Source organism: Rhinopithecus roxellana, chromosome 2 (genome assembly GCF_007565055.1).
Source record: "Rhinopithecus roxellana isolate Shanxi Qingling chromosome 2, ASM756505v1, whole genome shotgun sequence".
Lineage (NCBI taxonomy): Eukaryota > Metazoa > Chordata > Mammalia > Primates > Cercopithecidae > Rhinopithecus > Rhinopithecus roxellana.
This window is the reverse complement of record NC_044550.1, coordinates 18337914-18357337: the sequence shown is the minus strand read 5'-3', so window position 1 is coordinate 18357337 and position 19424 is coordinate 18337914. Positions and strand designations below refer to the sequence as shown.

At 39.3% G+C, this 19424-nt stretch overlaps 1 protein-coding gene across 1 annotated transcript in view; it reads left to right on the top strand.

The window, feature by feature from the left end:
* The window catches only part of TBCK (TBC1 domain containing kinase), a 258415-nt gene that overhangs the window by 206266 nt on the left and 32725 nt on the right, over nt 1–19424 (top strand). The gene's annotated exons all lie outside the window — the stretch shown is intronic.

Here is a 19424-nt window from a genome sequence, read left to right as displayed (position 1 = left end):
AAATACATGAAACAATAAAATGGCTTCCTTCTTCCATGGCTGTATTCTAAGCAAATTGAAAAATAAAGAGTAGCATATGAAGGCCAAAAATATCTTTATTTTTTAATAAAAGACAAATTGAAGACTGTAGCTTAGTATGAGAGCCAAATGGGCTTACTTAAAAACAAGCAGGCAGAGAAGGTATCTAGATATAGGCAGTGTTGAACAAGTACAGGATCTTTCTCTAAAGGGGAAGAATCTGCTGCTAGAAAAATAGCAGAGGTAACTTGCTCCCTGCAGACAGCTTTTTTCTAAAAAGAAGATAAATAGGACTGAACCTTCCTAAATTTACTAGTCAAATAAATCCTTCAACCTCCTAGGGCAGAGAGAATAGAGGGACAAAGAGCAAGGCCAGGAATATGCTTAGGAAAATTCTGTCATCAGGGAAATCAGGAGTGGAGACAAAATATTTGCCTTGATTGTACATATTCCTTTGAACACTGCTGAAATGTGGTCACTGAAAATTTCAGATTAGAACTTGAAAACTTTATTTTTGTTTACTCTTAGAAATCAGAGAAATAACCTAAAATCTCTTTTATTATAAAAACTAATAACAACACTTTGTTGAACACTTGGAAATTATAAAGAGACCAAAAAAGGAAATAAAAAGTATGCATGATTTTACCACCTGGGAGGCAAAAGACACTTCTTGAATTTTTTTATTGGAAAATTATAATTCCTCCATTCAACTCGATTCTAAAATTAGCTAAAGATAACCCTCCTATCCCCACCTGCACACACCCAGTACTGATACAAACTCAGAAAAAAAGGAAACATGAAAATACTTTGCTCTTTTATTCCTAGAGCAAGTGTGTATGAAGTCCATGAAAACAACATATAAGGGTTACATTTAGAGAACTATGCCATATGATTTCATAGTAAGGATCTAGGTTATTGATTTTTCTAAATTTAATGCCTTTACTATAATTTTTAAGTCCTTTAAGTTTTTGCTTTTCATAGAGCAAAATCGAGAGGAATAGAAATTTCCCATATACCCACTACCCCACACATGCACAACCTTTCCCGTTATCAACCTCACCCATCAGAGTGGTATATTTGTTACAATTGATGAACCTTCATTGACACATCATTGTCATCCAAAGTCCACAGTTTACATCAGGTCTCACTCTTGATGTTGTATATTATTTTTAATTCGTAATAAATTGTTATTAACTTTTATTTTAGGTTCAAGGGTACATGTGCAGGTATGTTACATAGGTAAACTCATGTCACAGGTATTTGTTGTACAGCTTATTTTATCACCAAGGTACTAAGCCTAGTACCCAATAGTCATTTTTTCTGCTTCTCTTCCTCCTGCCACCCTCCACTCTCAAATAGGGCCCAGTGTCTGTTTTACCATCTTTGTTAGAAATTTAAAACTTTAAAAGTCAGATTATAACTTTAAGACTTTTTATCATAAACCATTTTAAGCATCCAACAATCCATGTCTCAGAAGTACAGGACTGATGGCAGCATTAACTTTTTTTTTTTTTTCTGAGATGGAGTCTCGCCCTGTCACCCAGGCTGGAGTACAGTGGCACAATCTCAGCTCACTGCAAGCTCTGCCTCCTAGGTTCACGCCATTCTCCTGCCTCAGCCTCCTGAGTAGCTGGGACTACAGGCACCTGCCACCACGCCTGGCTAATTTTTTGTATTAGTAGAGACGGGATTTCACCGTGTTAGCCAGGATGGTCTCAATCTCCTGACCTCATGATCTGCCCGCCTCAGCTTCCCAAAGTGCTGGGATTACAGGCGTGAGCCTCCACGCCCGGCCAGCATTAACTTTTGACACTAAATTTTCACTAAATGAAAGTCATTCTTAATGATGAAACTTAACTAACCATACTAAAGTTAGTTCCATACTAAAGAAGTATGCAAGTGGATATTACTTCTGAGTTATAAATAACTCACCTATCTTTTATATGGGTTATATATAAAAGTTATATATAATAGTTATATATAACTATTTCTACCATCCAACAGAGAACAATCTAAATACACCTGTTTCAGAGAAAGTCAGAGTAGTAACTCATATGGTTTGGCTATTTGTCCCCTCCAAATCTCATGCTGAAATATTGTCTCCAATGTTGGAGGCTGGCCTGGGGTGTTTGGATCATGGGGGCAGATCCCTCATGAATGGCTTGATGTCCTCTCCATGGTAATAAGTGAGTTCTCACTGTTAGTTCACATGAGAGCTGGTTGTTTAAAAGGCTAGCTCTTCCTCCTTTCTCTTGTTCCTGCTCATGCCATGTGACATGCTGACTCCCTGTTACCTTCCACCATGACTGTAAGGTTTGTGAGACTTCATCAGAGATAGATGTCAGCACCATGCTTTCTGTAAAACCTGTAAAACTGAGAGCCAATTAACCATCTTTTTTTTAAATATATTACCCAGTCTCAGGTATTTCTTTATAGCAACACAAGAATAAACAGATAATTGGTACCAGGAGTGGGGTGTTGCTGTTAAATACCTGAAAATGTGGAAACAGCTTTGGAACCGGGTAATGGGCAGAGGTTGAAAGAGTTTGGAAGGCTCAGAAGAAGACAGGAAAATGAGAAAAAGTTTGAAACTTCTTAGAGACTGATTAAATGGTTATAACCAAAATGCTGATAGAGATATGGACAATGAAGTCCAGGCTGATTAAGTCTTAAGTGGAAATCAGGGAGTTATCGGGAACTGGAGTAAAGATTACCCATGTTAAACCCTGGCAAAGAACTTGACAGCAGTGTGTTCATGTCATAGGGATCTGAGAAGTTGGAACTTAATTATGATGACAAGATACCTGGCAGGAAAAAAAAATAAAAAATGTCTAAGCAGCAAAGCATTCAAGAAGTGGTATTGCTGCTTCTAACACCCTAAATTATATATGGAAGCAAATAAAAGACTTAAAGTTATATTTAAAAGGACAGCAGAGCATAAAAATTTGGAAAACTTGTATCCCAGCCCTATGGTAGAAAAAATCCAAGCAGGCTACTGAGCAATCATTTGCTAGAGAGATTAGCATGACTAAAAGGGAACCAAGACAATGGGTAAAAGGCCTTGAAGGCATTTCAGAGTTCTTGGGGACAGCCCTTCTCATCACAGGCCCAGAGGCCTAGGGAAGAAGAATGGTTTCGGGGGTCAGGCCCAGGACCCCACTTCCCTGCACAGCCTCAGGACAGTGCTCCCTGCATCCTGACCACTCAGGCTCCAGCCACAGCTCAACTGGGCCAAGGTAAAGCTCAGGCTGCCACCCTGGAGGGAGCAAGCCATAATCCTTGGCAGCTTTCATGTGATGATCAGCCTGCAGATGCACAGAATGCAAATGTGAAGGAAGCTTGGCAACTCCCAACTGGATTCCAGAGCATATATGGGGAAGTCTGGATACCCAGGAAGAAGCCTACTACATGAGCAGAGCCCCCACAGAGAAACTATACTAGGGCAGTGCCAATGGGAAATGTAGAGTGGGAGCCCCTACAGAGTCCCCACCAGGGAACCGTCTAGTGGAGCTTTGGGAAGTAGGATGCCACCCTCCAGACCTGAGACTAGTAGAGCCATTAGCAGCTTGCAACCACAGTGTGGAAAAACCATAGGTACTCAACTCCAACCTGTGAGAGCAGCCACAGGGGTTGCATCTTGGAAAGCCACAGGGACAAACCTGTCCAAGGCCTTCATAGCCTACATCTCACACCATTGTGCCCAGGATGTAGGACATGATATCAAAGGAGATTGTTTTGGAGCTTTAAGATTTAATGACTGTCCTGCTAAGTTTCAGACTTGTATGGGCATATTGCCTCTCTTTTGGCCAATTCCTCCCTTTTCAAATGATAATGTATACCCAATATCTGTAGCACCATTGTATATTGGGAGTAAATAACTTGTTTTTGATCTCACAGGCTCATAGGATCAATGGATTCATCTCTAGATGATACTTGAGACTTGACAATTGGGACTTGAGACTTGAGTTAATGCTGAAGCAAGTTAAGACTTTGGTGGACTATTGCAAAGACATGGTTGTATTCTGATGTGTGAGGAAGACATGAATTTAGGGGGATCAGAGGCAGAATGATGTTGTTTGGATGTTTGTCCCCTCCAAATCTCATTTCAAATGTAATCCCTAATGTTCAATGTGGGGCCTGGTAGGAGGTGTTTGGATCATGAGGGAAGATCCCTCATGAATGGTTTGGTGCCCTCCCAATGGTAATAAGTGAGTTCTTGTTCTGCTAATTCATGTGAGAGTTGTTATGAGAGTTGATGGTTTAAATGAGCCTGACTCCTCCTCCTCTCTCTCTTGTTCCCACTCTTGCCATGTGACATGCTAGCTCCCTATTGCCTTCTGTCAGGACTGTAAGCTTCCTGAGGCTTCACCAGAAGATGTTGGCACCACACTTCCTGTAAAGCCTACGGAACCATGAGCCAATTAAACCTCTTTTTCTTATTTCTTCAAAAAAAAAAAAAAAAAAAAAAAAAAGATACATGTACAGAACATGCAGGTTTCTTACATAGGTATATGTGTGCCATGGTGGTTTGCTGGACCTGCTGACCTGTCCTCTAAGATCCCTTCCCTTACCCACCACCACCCAGCAGGCCGTGGGGTGTGTTGTTCCCCTCTCTGTGTCCATGTGTTCTCAGTGTTCTACTCACATTTGTGAGTGAGAACATGCAGTCTTTGGTTTTCTACTCCTCTATTAGTTTGCTGAGGATGATGGCTTCCAGCTTCATCCATGTCCCTGCAAAGGACATGATGTCATTCTTTTTTATGGCTTCATAGTATTCCATGTTTTTCTTTATCCAGTTTTATTCCAGATTTTCTTTATCCAGTCTATCATTGATGGGCATTTGGGTTGGTTCCATGTCTTTGCTATTGTAAATAGTACTGCAATAAGTATACATGAGTATGTGTCTTTATAATAGAATGATTTATATTCCTTGGGTATACACCCAGTAGTGGGATTGCTGGGTCCAAATGGTTTTTCTGCTTCTAGATCCTTGAGGAATCACCATAATGTCTTCTACAATGGTTGAACTAATTTACAGTCCCACCAACAATGTAAAAGTATTCCTATTTCTCCACACCTTTACCAGCATCTATGGTTTTCTGACTTTTTAGTGGTCACCATTTTGACTGGCATGAAATGGTATCTCATTGTGGTTTTGATTTGCATTTCTTTGATGATCAGTGATGTTGAGCTTTTTTTCATGTTTGTTGGCTGTGTAAATGTCTTCTTTTGAGGAGGATCTGTTCATATCCTTTGCCTATTTTTTGATGGGATTGTTTGTTTTTTTCTTGTAAATATGTTTAAGTTCCTTGTAAATTCTGGATATTAGCCCTTTGTCAGATGGGTAGATTGCAAGAATTTTCTCCCATTCTGTAGTTGCCTGTTCACTCTGATGATAGTTTATTTTGCTGTGCAGGAGCTTTTCAGTTTAATTAGATCCCATTCGTCAATTTTGGCTTTTGTTACAATTGCTTTTGGCATTTTTGTCATGAAGTCTTTGCCCATGCCTATGGTGAATGGTATTGCCTAGGTATTCTTCTAGGGTTTTTATGGTTTGGGGTTTTACCTTTAACTGTTTAATCCATCTTGAGTTAATTTTTGTATAAGATGTAAAGTAGGGCTCCAGTCCAGTTCCAGTTTTCTACATATGGCTAGCCAGTTTTCCCAGTACCATTTACTGAATAGGAGATCCTTTCCCCACTGCCCGTTTTTGTCAGGTTTCTTGAAGATCAGATGGTTGTAGACATGTGGTGTTATTTCTGAAATCTCTGTTCTGCTCCATTGGTCTATATGTTGGTCCTGCTCTGTTGGTCTATATGTACAAGCACCTTGCTTTTTTGGTCACTGTAGCCATGTAGTATAGTTTGAAGTCATGTAGCATGATGCCTCCAACTTTGTTCTTGTTTGCTAGGATTCTCTTGTCTATATGGGATCTTCTTTGATTTCACTTGAAATTTAAAATAGTTTTTTCTAATTCTATGAAGAATGGCACTGGTAGTTTGATGGAAATGCATTGAATCTATAACTTACTTTAGGCAGTATGGCCATTTTCATGATATTGATTCTTCCTATCCGTGAGGATGGAATGTTTTTCCATTTGTTTGTGTCCCCTCTTATTTCCTTAAGCAGTGGTTTGTAGTTCTCCTTAAAAGATCTTCACATCCCTTGTTAGCTGTATTCCTAGGTATTTTATTCTCTTTGTAGTGATTTTCAATGGGAGTTCATTCATGATTTAGCTTTCTGCCTGTGTATTGTTGGTGTAAAGGAATGCTTGTGATTTTTGCACATTGATTTCGTATCCTGAGACTTTCCTGAAGTTGCTTATCAGTTCAAGAAGTTTTGGGGCTGAGATGATGTGGTTTTATAAATATATAAATCATGTTGTCTGCAAATAGAGACAACTTGACTTCCTCTCCTCCTATTTGAATACCCTTTATTTCTTTCTCTTTCTTGATTGCCCTGGCCAGAATTTCCAATACTGTGTTGAATAGGAGTGGTGAGAGAGGGCATCTTTGTCTTGTACCAGTTTTCAAAGGGAATGCTTCCAGCTTTTGCCCATTCAATATGAAATTGGCTGTGGGTTTGTCATAAATAGCTCTTGTTATTTTGAGATATGTTCCATCAATACCGAGTTTTTTGAGAGTTTTTAACGTGAATGGATGTTGAATTTTATCAAAGGCCTTTTCTGCATCTATTGATATAATCATGTGATTTTTGTCTTTGGTTCTGTTTATGTGATTGATTACATTTATTGATTTGTATTTGTTGAACCAGCCTTGCATCCCAGGGATGAAGCTGACTTGATCTTGGTGAATAAGTTTTTTGATGTGCCGCTAGATTCAGTTTGCCAGTGTTTTACTTAGGATTTTCTCATCGATGTTTATCAGGGATACTGACATGAGGTTTTCTTTGTTTGTTGTGTCTCTTCCTGGTTTTGGTATCAGGATGATGCTGGCTTCATAAAATGAGTTAGGGAGGAGTCCCTCCTTTTCAATTGTCTGGAATAGTTTCAGAGGGAATGGTACTAGCTCCTCTTTGTATTCTGGTAGAATTCAGCTGTGAATCTGTCTGGTCCTGGGCTTTTTTGGGTTGGTAGGCTATTACTGCCTTAATTTCAGAGCTTGTTATTGGTATATTCAGGGATTCAACTTTTTCCTGGTTTAGTCTTGGTAGGGTGTATGCATCCCAGAATTTATCCATTTCTTCTAGATTTTCTAGTTTATTTGCATAGAGATGTTTATAGTATTCTCTGATGGTAGTTTGTATTTCCATGGCGTCAGTGGTTATATCCTCTTTATCATTTTTATTATGTCTATTTGATTCTTGTCTTTCTTCATTAGTCTAGTTAGCAGTCTATTTTGTTAATTTTTTCAAAAAAAACAGCTCCTGGATTGATTTTTTTTGGAGAGTTTTTCATGTCTCTATCTCCTTCAATTCTTTTAGTTATTTCTTGTCTTCTGTTAGCTTTTGGGTAAGTTTGCTCTTTTTCTTCTTTTGCTCTTTTAATTGTGATGTTAGAGTGTCAATTTGAGATCTTTTTAGATTTCTGATGTGGACATTTAGGGCTATAAAATTCCCTTTTAACGGTTCTTTAGCTGTGTCTCAGAGATTCTGGTGCATTGTCTCTTTGTTCTCATTAGTTTCAAAGAACTTGATTTCTGCCTTAATTTTGTTATTTATCCAGGAGTCATTAAGAAGCAGGTTGTTCAATTTCCATGAAGCTATATGGTTTTGAGTGAGTTTCTTAATCCTGAGTTCTAATTTGATTGAACTGTGTTGTGAGAAACTGTTACGATTTCAGTTCTCTTGCATTTGATGAAGAGTGTTTTACTTCCAATTATGTGGTCGAATTTTAGAATGAGTGCCATGTGGCACTGAGAAGAATATATTCTGTTGGAGTAGAGAGTTCTGTAGATGTTTACTAGGTTTACTTGATCCAGAGCTGAGTTCAAGTCCTGAATATCCTTAATTTTATGTCTCGTTGATCTAATACTGACAGTGGGGTGTTGAAGTCTCCCACTATTACTCTATGGGAGTCTAAGTCTCTTCGTAGGTCTCTAAGAACTTACTTTATGAATCTGGGTGCTCCTATATTGGGTGAATACATATTCAGAATATAGCTGTTTTTGCTGATTTATTCCCTTTACCATTGTGTAATGCCCTTCTTTGTCTTTTATGATCTTTGTTGTTTTGAAGTCTGTTTTGTCAGCAACTAAGATTGCAACCTCTGTTTTTTTTTTTTTTTTCTTTCCATTTGCTTGGTAAATTTTCCTCCATCCCTTTATTTTGAGCCTGTGTGTGTCTTTGCACGTAAGATGAGTCTCCTGAATACAGCACACCAATGGGTCTTGACTCCTTATCCAGTTTGTCAGTCTGTGTCTTTTAATTGGTGCATTTAGCCCATTAACATTTAAGGGTAATATTGTTATGTGTGAATTTGATCCTGTCATCATGATGCTATTTGGTTAGTTTGCACACTAGTTGATGCAGTTTCTTCATAATGTCATTGGTCTTTATTTTTTGGTGTGTTTTTGCAGTGGCTGGCACTGGTTTTGTTTTGTTTTGTTTTTTCCATTTTTAGTGCTTCTTTGCGGAGCTCTTGCAGGACTGGCCTGGTGGTAACGAAATCCCTCAACATTTGCTTGTCTGTAAAGGATTTTATTTCTCCTTCGCTTATGAAGCTTACTTTGGCTGGATATGAGATTCTGGGTTGAAAATTCATTACTATAAGAGTGTTGAATATTAGCCCCCAATCTCTTTTGGCTTGTAGGGTTTCTCCTGAGAAGTCTGCTGTTAGTATGATGGGCTTCCCTTTGTAGGTTACCTGGCCTTTTTCCCTGCCTGCTCTTAAGTTTTTCCTTCGTTTCAACCTTGGAGAATCTAATGATTATGTGTCTTGGGGTTGATCTTCTCGTGAAGTATCTTAACGGTGTTCTCTGTGTTTCCTGATTCGTATGTTGGTCTGTTTTGCTAGGTTGGGGAATTTCTCCTGGATAATATCCTGAAGTGTGTTTTTCAGCTTGTTTCCATTTTCCCTGTCTCCTTCTGGTACTCTAATTGATCATAAGGTTGGTCTTTTTATTAAGTCCCATATTTCTTGGAGGTTTTGTTCATTCCTTTTCATTCTTTTTTCTCTATACTTGTCTGCATGTCTTATTTCAGTAAGGTGGTCTTCAAACTCTGATATCCTTTCTTCTATGTGGCCGATTTGGCTGTTGATACTTGTGTGTTCTTCATGAAGTTCTCATGCTATGTTTTCCAGCTCCTTCAGGTCATTTATATTCCTCTGTAAACTGGTTATTCTAGTTAGCAATTCCTCTAACCTTTGTTCAAGATTCTTAGCTTCTTTGCATCGGGTTAGAACATGTTCCTTTACCTCATCATAGTTTTTTGTTACCCATCTTCTGGAGCCTTCTTCTGTCAATTTATACATTTGATCCTCTGTCCATTTCTGCACCTTGGAGAGACATTGCGATCATTTGGAGGAGAAGAGGCACTCTGGCTTTTGGGTTTTCAGCATTTTTTCATTGATTCTTTCCCATCTTCATGAATTTCTCTAGTTTTGGTCTTTGAGGCTGCTGACCCTTGCATGGGGTTTTCACGGGGGCCTTTTTGTTGGTTTTGGTGCTGTTGTTGTGACTTTCTACTTGTTTTTCTTTCAATAGTCAGGTCCCTCTTCTGTAGGGCTGCTGCAGTTTCCTGGGGGTTCACTTCAGGCCCTGTTCACCTTATTTGCTCCTATGCCTGGAGATGTCACTCAAGGAGGCTGGAGACCAGCAAAGATGAGTTCCTGCTCCATCTTCTGGGACCTCTGACCTTGAGGGGCACCAACCTGATGCCAGTAGGATCACTCCTGTATAAGGTGTCTGACAACCCCTGTTGGATCGTCTCACCCAGTTGGATGGCACAGGAAGCAGGCCCTGTTTAATGAAGTACTTTATCCCTTGTTCTAGAGGGTGTGTTTCACTGGGGGTAAACCTACTCATCTGAGCTACCTGGATTCCTCAGAACTACCAGGAGGAGAGGCTAAGTCAGCTGGTCTGTAGAGACTGAGGCCACCGCTCCCCACCCCCCAGGGCCTCTGGCCCAGGGAGATCTGAATTCTGTCCCTGAGCCTCTGGCTAGAGTTATTGGAGATTGTTCAGGGAAGCCTCTCCCACTGAGGAAGGATGGGTCAGGGTTAGACCTGAAAAGGCACTTTGGCTGCAGACTGCCACAGCCAGTGTGTTGGACTGTGGGGACAAGTCTTGGGACCAAACAGTCCAGCCTCCCTGGCTCCAGCAGGGAAAAAGCACAGCCTGGAGCTATAGAAATGGGTGCCACACTTCCCCCACCCAGGGAGCTTAGGGTGTTAGGCAGTTGTGAGTCCCAGGACTGGCTGCTGCCCCTTCTCCAAGGAGCTCAAATGACTTAGACAGCAGGCAGCTACGGCCGGTGCTGGTCGCCCCTCCCCACAAGAGTTCCGTAGGCTTTAGCAGATTCCAACAGAGAGGCTGTTAAGAATCTGCACGTTCTGGGGTTGGGACCCTAGGCCATGGTGGAATGGGTTTGTGAGTGTATCTTCCCAATCCATGAGTTGCACAGTTCAGAGGGAAAAGCACCGTTTCCCCCGGCTGGGTAGTGTGTTCACTCACTGCCTCCCTTGGCTAGGGAAGTTCCCCTTCCCTGTGTGGATCACAGGTGGACCACCACACTACACTTCTCTTCCTTCTCTCAGTGGGTCATGCCAGCCTTCTAGTCAATTTTGATGAGAGAACCTGGATACCTTGGTTGCCAGTGAAGGATTCACAGACTTATTATGGTTTTTTTCCTATGCGAGCCTCAGAATGCCTGGAAGCAAGACAGCTGACTGGAATGCACTGCTTCTTAGTCAGCTAGGAAATCCAGCTAGTCCTGTCTCTCACCACCAGTCTATCATTGATGAGCATTAAGGTTGATTCCATGTCTTTGCTATTGTGAATAGTGCTGCAGTGAATATATGTGCACATGTATCTTTATAATAGAATGATTCATATTACTTTGGGCATATACCCAGTAATAGGATTGCGGGGTCAAATGGTATTTCTGCTTCTAGATCTTTGAGGAATCGCCATACTGTCTTCCACAATGGTTCAACTAATTTACACTAACACCAACAGTGTAAAAGTGTTCCTTTTTCTCTGTAACCTCACCAGCATGTTTGACTTTTTAATAATCGCCATTCCAACTGGCATGAGATGGTATCTCATTGTGGTTTTAATTTGCATTTCTCTAATGATCAGTGATGTTGAGCTTTTTTCCTTATATTTGTTGGCTGTGTGAATTTCTTCTTTTGAGAAGTATCTGTTCATGCTTTTGGTCCACTTTCTAATGGTGTTTTTTTTTTTTAATTGTAAATTTGTTTAAGTTCCTTATAGTCTCTGGATATTAGACCTTTATCAGACGGATAGATTGCAGAAATTTTCCTCCATTCTGTAGGTTGTCTGTTCACTCTGATGCTATTTATTTGGTTGTCTAGAAGCTCTTCAGTTTAATTAGGTCCCATTTGTCAATGTTTGCTTTTGTTGCAATTGCTTTTGAGGAATTAGTCATAAATCCTTTCCTGGCCACTGCCCAGAATGTTATTGCCTAGGTTTTCTTCTAGGGTTTTTATTGCTTTAGGCCTTACATTTAAATCTTTAATCCATCTGGAGTCAGTTTTTGTATATGGTAAAAGGAAGGGATCCAGTTTCAATCTTCTGCATTTGGCTAGAATATCCCAGCACTGTTTATTGAATAGGGAGTCCTTTCCCCATTGTGTATTATAGTTGACTTTGTCAAACATCAGCTGGTTGTCAGTATCTGGCTTTATTTCTGGTTTCTCTATCCTTTTCCATGAGTCTATATCTGTTTTTGTACCAGTATCATGCTGTTTGAGTTACTATAGCCTTGTAGTATACTTTGAAGTGAGGAAATGTGATGGCTCTGGCTTTGTTTGGCTTAGGATTGCTTTGATGATTTGGGCTTTTTTTTGGTTCATATCAATTTTAGAATAGCTTTTTCTAATTCTGTGATAAATGATTTTGGTAGTTTTGTAGGAATAATGTTGAATCTATAGATTGCTTTGGGCAGTATGGCCATTGTAACAATCTTAACTCTTCCCAATATGGTTTGAATTTGTGTTCCTGGCCAAATCTCATGTCGAATTGTTGGAGGAAGGGCCTGATGGGAGGTGACTTGATCATGGAGGTGGATTTTCCCCCTTGTTGTTCTTGTGATAGTGAGTTCTTAGAAGATTTGGTTGTTTAAAAGTATGTAGCACCTCTCCCTTTGCTGTCTTCCTCCTGCTGCATCCTTGTAGGATGTGCCTGCATCCCCTTCACCTTCCATCATGATTATACATTTCCTGAAGCTTCCTCAGCCATGCTTCCTGTATAGGCTGCAGAACTGTGAGCCAATGAAACCTTTTTTCTTTATAAATACCCAGTCTCAGGCAATTTTTATAACAGTGCAAGAACAGACTAATACACTTCCTTTCCATGAGCATGGAACGTTTTTCCGTTTGTTTATGTTGTCTATAATTTCTTTCACCTGTATCTCATAACTCTCGTGGTAGAGATCTTTCACCTTCTTGGTTAGATACATTCCTAGATATTTTTGTTTGTGGCTATTGTACATGGATTTGTATTCTTGATTTGCCTCTCAGCTTGAATGCTATTGATATATAGAAATGCTACTTATTTTTGTACATTTATTTTGTGTCCTGAAACATTACTGAAATTGCTTATTAGTTCTAAAAGCCTTTTGGCAGCATCTCTAGGGTTTTCTAGGTGTACAGTCATATCATCTGTAAAGAAAGATAGTTTGACTTCCTCTTTTCCTATTCGGATCCCTTTTTCTCTCTCTTGCCTGATTGCCCTGGCTAAGACTTCCACTACTATGTTGAATACCAAAGTTGAGAACAGACGTCCTTGTCTTGTTCCAGTTTTCAAGGAGAATGTGTACAGCTTTTCCCTGTTTATTATGATGTTGACTGTGGGTTTGTCCTAAATGTCCTCATGGATCTCTAATATCTCTAATGCCTCTTTTTATTTTGAGGGGTTTTTTTGATGCCTAATTTGTTGAGGATGTTTAACATGAAGGGATGTTGAATTTTATTGAAGACCTTTTCTACATTTATTGAGACTTTCACATATATTAAAGACCTTTTCTGCATATATTGAGATGATCGTGGATTTTGTTTTTAATTTCATTTATATAGTGAATCATATTTATTTAGTTGCATATGTTAAGCCAAACTTGCATCCCAGGAATACAGCCTATTTAATTTTAGTGCATTAGCTTTTTGATGCACTCCTAGATTTGGTTTGCCTGTATTTTGTTGAGGATTTTTGCATGTTCATCAGGGATATTGGCCTGAAGTTTCCTTATTTTCATTGTATCTCTGCCAGATTTTGGTATAAGGATGATGCTGGCTTCATAGAATGAGCTGCAGAAGAATCTCCCCTCCTTGATTGATTTTTTTTTTTTTTTTTTTTTTTTTTTTTGCGTAGTTAGACTGACATCAGCTCTTCTTTTTATGTCTGGGAGAATTTGGCTGTGAATCAAGCTGGTTCTGGGCTTTTTTGGGTTGGTAGGCTTTTTATTACTGATTCAATATCAGAACTTGTTATAGGTCTGTTCCAAATTCTAATTTCTTCCTAGTTCAATCTTAAGAGGCTATGTGTTTCCAGGAATTTATCAATGTCTTGTAGATTTCCTAATTGTGTGCATAGAGGTGTTCATAGTATTCTCTGCTGAACTTTTGTATTTTTGTAGGGTTGGCTGAAATGTCACCTTTGTCACTTCAGATTGGGTTTATTTGGATCTTCTTTTTTCTTTATTAATCTAATTAGCAGTTTCAATCTTGTTTCATCTGTTGAAAAGCCAACTTTTGGGGTTATTGATCCTTTGTCTGGATTTTCACATCTCAGTTTTATTCAGTTCAGCTCTGATTTTTGTTATTTCTTTTCTTCTGCTAGCTTTGGGGTTGGTTTTTTCCTGTTTTTATAGTTCCTCTAGGTATAATGCTAGATTGTTAATTTGAGAGCTTTCTGACTTCTTCATGTAGGAGTTTAGTGCTATGAACTTTCCTCTTAATGCAACTGTAACTGTGTCCCAAAGCAGTATGTTGTGTCATTATTTAAAACATTATTTGTTTCAAATAATGTTTTGATTTCTGCCTTAATTTTGTTATTTACCCAAAAGTCATTCAGGAGTAGGTTAACATGTAATTGTATGGTTTTAATAGATCTTGGTATTGCTTGCTGTTTTTACTATGCTGTGGTCTGAGAATGTGGTTGGTATGATTTCAATTTTTTTAATTTGTTGAAACTTTATGGTTTAGCATGTCATTGATCTTAAAGTATGTGCCATGTGCAGATGAGAAGAATATGTATTCTGTTGTTGGATGGAGTGTTCTGTAGGTGTCTATTAGGTCTAGTTGGTCAAATATTGAGTTTAAGTCCAGAAAATATGTGTTAGTTTTCTGCCTTGATGATCTAACATTGTCAAGGTGGTGTTGAAGTCTCCCAGTGTTATCATGTGTTTGTATTTCCTCATGGATCTCTAAGAACCTTTTTTATGAATCTGGGTACTCTAATTTTGGGTGTGTATATATTTAGAATAGTTAAGTCTTCTTGATGGATTGAGCCCCTTCTTATTATGTAATATTTTTCTTTGTTCGATTGTTGTTGCTTTAATGTTTGTCTGGTATAAGAATAGCAACCCCTGCTGTTTGTTTTCTATTGACCTGATCAATCTTTCACCATTCCTTTACTTAGAGCCTATTTCTGTTACTTCTGAGATGGATCTCTTGAAGACAGCAAACATTTGGGTCTTGCTTCTTTATCCAACTTGACACTCTATACCATTTAATTGAGGCATTTAGCCTGTTTACATTCCTGGTCGATATTGCTATGTGAGAATTTGGTCTTATCATCATGCTTTTAGCTGGTTGTTATGTAGACTTAATTGTATAGTTGTTTTATAGTGTCAATGGTGTATGTTGTTAAGTGTGTTTTTATGATGACAAATATTGCTCTTTCATTTCCATGTTTAGCACTTCCTTTAGGAACTCTTGTAAGATAGGTCTACTGATATCAAATTCCCTTTGCTTTTTTGTTTTTTTAAGGTAGGCTCTTGCTTTGTCTCCCCAGCTGGAGTACAGTGGTGCAATCTCAGCTCACTGCAACCTCTGCATCCTGGGCTCAGATGATCCTAACTCAGTCTCTTAAGTAGCTGGGACTACAGGTACATGTCACCACACCTGGATGATTTTGTATTATTTTGTAGATACAGGATCTCTCTCTGTTTCCCAGGCTTGTTTCAAACCCCTGGGGCTCAAGCAGTCTGCCCACTTAGGCCTCCTAAAAGGCTAGGATTGTAGGCATGAGCCACTGTAGTCAGCCTCCCTTAGCTTTTGCTTGTCTGGAAAGGATTTCAGTTCTCTTTTGCTTATGAAGCTTAGTTGGTGGGATATAAAATTATTGGTTGGGATTTCTTTTATTTAAGGTTATTGAAAATAGGCTCCCAGTCTCTTATGGCTTGTAAGGTTTCTGCAGAAAGGTCTACTGAGCCTGACAGGGTTCCCTTTGTAAGTGACCCACACCTTCTCTCTAGTTACCTTTAAGATTTTTTTTTCACATCTGCCTTGGAGAATCTGATGACTGTGTGTCTTGGGGATGGTTGTCTTACATACTCTCTCACAAGGGTTCTCTGCATTTCTTGAATTTACATGATAACCTCTCACTAAAGCCATAGTGTCTATATTATTTTGATGTAAGTTGTTAAATTATTTTTTACTACTACCACAATACTGCTGCTGTTGCTGCTGCTGCTACGTTAATTTATGTTGCTATGTCATTCCAATGAAAAATCTCAACTTTCAATTATAGTGCAGATATAATATTTAAAATCACATGTTCTAAGTAATATATGGCCTTAAGAAGAAATCCCAACAATCGTAATAATCCCAGTCATGAATGCCATATGCTTCTAACCTGCAGCATCCCCTCTCAAGAACTGCCTGCCTATGGTGCCTCCCAGTGGAGCACTTCCTACCCACAGCACCTGAGCTGCCACTGCCAGGGCACCTACACCCGTAGCCCCCGCCATCCTCTACAGATCTATTGTATTATACATCTTACACATTAGAAAACTTAGACTCAAAGTGAATCTCATTTGCCTGTGTCAGAGCCAGGATTGAAACACCAGTCTGTATGACTCTATAAATCATACCATTAACTCAGTGAGCTCCGAAGGCTTTTGAGTGTGAATGCTGCCACATATCCTGTTTTCTAAAACAGACTTATTCTGACTTTGACAGATCACAGTGGTTCTTCCAGTGTGTGAAAGCAAGACCTGAAATAAACTTTTATGCTGTATGTGCTAACAAGCTTAGGGCTCTTATTTTCATAAAACAATAACAATTTTAAAGATGATATCTAATAAATAGACCTTGTATAATTATCTTTTTAAGATTGACAAATGTTTTCTAACATCTTACTTATTGTATTAAACTATAGGTTTCTGTTCATTTTAATTTTACCATAAAGGTAAAAACATATATATGTCAATAGGTAACTCATTTCTTTCATTAAATAATCAATTAAATATATCATCTGTGATGTACAAGGCATTGTATAGAACACTATATTGCCAATCAAAGTGCCAGTAAAACTAAAAGTTTAAAATATGAAGGAAATCTGGAAACATGACTATTCAGGTGAATAAATATGTATGATACTAATAGCAATAAATAAAGAGCCATCACATTCTAAATAAGTCAGTCAATATCATACTTATCAGAAACCAGATGCTATTATAAATAATTCTTTCTTCTTCATGTCCTCCATACTCAGGCATACTTACAAACAATTACTAAACAAATTATATGCTCAGCTATTATGCTTCAATCCAACATTAGGAAATCATTTTATATCTTCTGTTTAAAACAGAAGAACTGTTTTAAACATTTGTATAGCAATGTATCTTTAATACTTAGCATAAGGCAAAAGAGAACTTTACATATTTATTCACTTGTACTGTACATATTTTTGTCTGCTGTACAGATCTGTAGGCCTATTTTTTTTCCCTCCCACTAATTTAGAAATGTCTCAGTTTAAAGCATATTTGTTGGAATTCTATTATGTATCCATGGTTCTCCTGGATACCTTTTCTTTGCCCCATCTCCCCTCATAGATCTATTCTCCATCGTTTTTTACCTTATTCACCCCGGGAAGCTGACTTCCATGTCTTCTGGCTTCCAGTTGTTAACCAGTCAGGAGCTCTGGCAAGTTTTAGGAGAGAATGGGGTCAGAATATTTCTCCTGCTGGGTCCTTCCCTCCAGAATTATCTCAGGTTGGCTTGTCCCTCTGTTGAAGGGTAACACTTCTCTCCAGGAAGCCTTGTCTCCACAACACTTTTACCAACCACTGGTCCCTCTGACTGTAGGGATGGCAACAGCTCTGCTTTTGCTAACCCCAGGTAACTGCAGTATCTCTTATGATTCTCTTACATAGCACCTGTACTTTCATAATTAATGTCTTTATAAGTAAGCCTACCTCAATTTATTCCAAAGGCTAATTTGTACCCTGACTGTTATTTGGATAAGGGTAGTATCTAAAAACACGAATCTTTTAGTCAACATACATTGGTTGCTGTGTTGTTTCTTACTAGCTGTGTTACTTTGCACAAATTATTTATTCTAAGTCATAAAAGGGGCTAAAAATACCTATTTCATAGAATTCTTGTGAAGATTTTAGATTAGACATATATGGTTCATTGCAGAGCCTGATACTAGTGAGCACTCAATTAACATCAACTATTAATCTTGTTTCTAGTACTATTGTTTACATACATGTAAATTTAATAAATACTATTTTATTTTATGTATGATAATAAAAAAGTTCTAGAATTTGAGCCAATCTTCCATTTCTTCATAGAAACTTTTTTTTAAAAAGTAGAAATTGTACTATGTTGGAGGTCCATTCCAAGATGGCCGAATAGGAGCAGCTCTGGTCTGTAGCTCCCAGTGTGATCGATGAAGAAGACAGGTGATTTCTGCATTTCCAGCTGAGGTACCTGGATCATCTCACTGGGACTGCTTGGACAGTAGGTGCAGCCCACAGGCGAGCCGAAGCAGAGCAGAGCATCACCTCACCCAGGAAGTGCAAGGAGTTGGGGGATTTCCCTTTCCTAGCCAAAGGAAGCCGTGACAGACTGTACCAGGAAAATCGGGACATTCCTGCCTCAATACTGCACTTTTCCAATGGTCTTAGCAAACAGCACACCAGGAGATTATATCCCACGCCTGGCTCAGTGGGTCCCACGCCCATGGAGCCTTGCTCACTGCTAGCAAAGCAGTCCAAGATCAAACTGCAAGGTGGCAGCCTACCTGGGGGAGGGGTGTCCACCATTGCTGAGACTTGATTAGGTAAATGAAGCAGCCAGGAAGCTCAAACTGGGTGGAGCCCGCCACAGCTCAATGAGGCCTACCTGCCTCTGTAGACTCCACGGGGCAGGGCATAGCTGAACAAAAGGCAGCAGAAACTTCTGCAGACTTAAACATCTCTGTCTGACAGCTCTGAAGAGAGCAGTGGTTCTCCCAGCACAGTGTTTGAGCTCTGAGAACAGACAGGCTGCCTCCTCAAGTGGGTCCCTGATCCCCGTGTAGGCTAACTGGGAGACACCTCCCAGTAGGGGCCGACTGACACCTCATACACCCAGGTGCCCCTCTGGGATGAAGCTTCCAGAGTAAGGATCAGGCAGCAGTATTTGCTATTCTTCAGCCTCTGCTGGTAATACCCAGGCAAACAGGGTCTGGTGTGAACCTCCAGCAAACTCCAACAGACCTGCAGCTGAGGGACCTGTTAGAAGGAAGACTAACAAACAAAAAGGAATAGCATCAACATCAACAAAAAGGGCATCCACACCAAAAACCCATCTGTAGGTCACCATCATCAAAGACCAAAGGTAGATAAAACAACAAAGATGGGGAGAAACCAGAGCAGAAAAGCTGAAAATTCTAAAAATCAGAGCACCTCTCCTCCAAAGGATGGCAGCTCCTCGCCAGCAACAGAACAAAGGTGGACAGAGAATGACTTTGACGAGTTGACAGAAGTAGCCTTCAGAAGGTCGGTAATAACAGACTTCTCTGAGCCAAAGGAGGATGTTTGAACACAAGGAAGCTAAAAACCTTGAAAAAGAATTAGATGAATGGCTCACTAGAATAAACAGTGTGGAGAAGACGTTAAGTGATCTGATGAGCTGAAAACCATGACACAAGAACTACGTGATGCATGCACAAGCTTCAGTAGCCGATTCGATCAAGTGGGAGAAAGGGTATCAGTGATTGAAGATCAAATGAATAAAATGAAGCGAGAAGAAAAGTTTAGAGAAAAAAGAA